Source organism: Penaeus monodon, chromosome 1, assembly GCF_015228065.2.
Source record: "Penaeus monodon isolate SGIC_2016 chromosome 1, NSTDA_Pmon_1, whole genome shotgun sequence".
Classification (NCBI taxonomy): domain Eukaryota; kingdom Metazoa; phylum Arthropoda; class Malacostraca; order Decapoda; family Penaeidae; genus Penaeus; species Penaeus monodon.
In genome coordinates, this window is record NC_051386.1 from 51,219,201 (window position 1) to 51,221,700 (window position 2,500).

At 44.9% G+C, this 2,500-nt stretch overlaps 1 protein-coding gene across 2 annotated transcripts in view; it reads right to left on the reverse strand.

The window, feature by feature from the left end:
• The window catches only part of LOC119574281 (tensin-1-like), a 314,246-nt gene that overhangs the window by 204,114 nt on the left and 107,632 nt on the right, over positions 1 to 2,500 (reverse strand). For both annotated transcript variants that reach the window (XM_037921482.1, XM_037921475.1), the window contains exon 4: positions 1,108 to 1,161. The gene's annotated coding sequence lies outside the window, so the exon portion shown is untranslated. The remainder of the gene's footprint in view (positions 1 to 1,107; positions 1,162 to 2,500) is intronic.

Sequence of the window (2,500 nt, forward strand, 5' to 3'; positions counted from 1 at the left end):
AATAACATAAAAGTACGCCAATAAAAAAGGGAAGGAAAGTGGGTATGTAATAAAGTGGGCTATTAAAAAAGGAGGGGGCATTCAATAAGAAAAGCAGAATATTCAAGACAAAAAAGGAAAGTGATACATTAAAAAAGGGGGGAGGGGGAGTGAAAAAGAAAGTGGGTTATTTCTTAAAAGGAAAGTGGGTCATGCAAAAAGGGGGGAAGGGAAGTGAGGCCTTTAAAAGAAAAGAAAATGGGGCATTTCTTGAAAAGGAAAGTGGGTCATTCAAAAGACAGCAAAGTGGGTATCAAAAGAGAGAGAGGGAGAGAGAGAGAGAGAGAGAGAGAGAGAGAGAGAGAGAGAGAGAGAGAGAGAGAGAGAGAGAGAGAGAGAGAGAGAGAGAGAGAGAGAGAGAGAGAGAGAGAAGAGAATCATCCTCAAAAGGAAAAAGAAGCCACCAATGGGAAAACTGAGGCATACATAAAATACGGATAAGCGAGTCAATACAAAAGTTCTTAGGACTTATGAGAAAGGTATTTTAATAAGACTGATAAGCGAAGTGTTTTTGAGGGACATGGAACTCAATTAGCTTAATGTTGTTCTCGTTCTTATCACCGTCTTCGTAATCATATCACTCACTGTGAAGTAAATGCTGCAACAATACTGTCGATTTTGGAGAAAGAAAAGAAGAAAAAAAATGAGTGTGAGTGACGAAGGGAGAGGAGGAGGGATGGGAAAAAAGGAGGGAGGAAAAGAAGGAGCAATTGAGAAAAGGGGAAGGGAGAGAGAGAGAGGGAGAGGGAGAGAGGGAGAGGGAGAAAGGGAAAGGAGAGAGAGAGAGAGAGAGAAGGACGGAAGGAAGGAGGAAGGGAACGAAAGAAGAAAGAAGGGATGGAGAGGAGGAAGGAAGGAAAAGAAGGAAGAAGGATGGAAGAGAAGGAGGAAGGGAGGAAAAGAATGAAGAAAGGAAGGAGAGAAGGAAGAAAGGGAGAGTACGAAGAATGCAGGCAGAAAGGAGAGAGTTCACAAAGAAGATACACTGCAGAAAGAGACAGCAGTAGACAGCCAAGTTCATCGGGTATAATGACAACAGAGAACCCAGACAGTGTCCATTATACTTACGTTTCTGCTGCTTATCGTAGGGTGCTTCTGGGTGGCTGTGGCATCATTGTTATTCTGGAAGAGAAGAGAGGACGTTATTATTGTGGGAATGAAGACATTACGAAGAGAAACTGGAACCAATAACAGGACGGCCACTTCCCCCTTCTCTCTCTCTCTCTCTCTCTCTCTCTCTCTCTCTCTCTCTCTCTCTCTCTCTCTCTCTCTCTCTCTCTCTCTCAAACTTTCTTTCGTTCTAACTTTCTTCCATTTTCTCTCTTTCTCTCTCACTATCTCCCCTTTTCTTTCCTTTCTCTCTCTCTCTCTCTCTCTCTCTCTCTCTCTCTCTCTCTCTCTCTCTCTCTCTCAACCATTATCAACAAAAAATAAAAAAATAAAAAAATAAAAACAGCAAACTAGCAAAACAAACACCCCCTCCACCTCCCCACAAAGCCCCCCCCCCCCCCGAACGCCGAGAGAAAAGGCTGTGGGATCTCCGGGATGTTCGGGGAGCCACGGACCGCCGCCGGATGTGCGAAGGTCACGCGCAGCCGGGTGTCGGATCGCGGCTATCGGCTTTCGCGAAAAATCTTCAGGAATCGCGAATATCGAGTGTTATTATTTTGGGGGAAGGAGGGGAGGGGAGGGAAGGTGAGGGGAGGGTCAAGGGAGAGGAGGGGAGGCGAGGGGAAAGGCGAGGAGGGGAGGAGAGGGAGGGGAAGGGAAGGGAAGGGTGGGGAGAGGAGAGGCGAGGAGAGGAGAGGAGAGGAGGGGAAGGGAGGCGAGGAGAGGCGAGGGGAAGAGAGGAGAGGGGAGAGAAAGATGCGGGTGATGGTGGTGTGGAGGGGGGGAGAGTGGTGGAATGAAAAAAAAGATGAAGAAAAAGGAGAAGAAGACTAAAAAGCAAGAAAAAGAAAAAGAAGAAGAGAGAGAAAAAAAGAAAGGAAGGAGAGATGGCGGGTATTTTTAAAGGGAGGAGGATGGTTTAGACGTATTGAGGGTATGAGAAAATGGAGATTAAGAAGAATGTGTTCGTGTTAAATAAGAAGGATGAAAAAAGAAAATGAGTTAATATGTCTCAATAAGTTCACTGTAAGCTAAAAAAAATAAATAAAATGGAAAAGAGATATGCGAAACAAATGGAAGAAAGAAGGAAGAAGAGGAGGAGGAGGAGGAAGTGGCAACAAGATGAGGAAAAAACTTATTGAGGAAGAAAAAAATTAATCCAAAGAAAAGAAAAATATATCGAGAAGCCAAACCCAAAAGAATCGGAGAAAAGCAAGGCCACGGAGATAAGCTCCGAGGAACAAACAAGACGCTAAAAAAAGAACTGCCAACAGGACTTTTACAAGAATATAGGAAAGATCCCCCCCTCTCCTCTTCGCCTCCTCCTCCCTTAACCCCCACCCACCCCTAC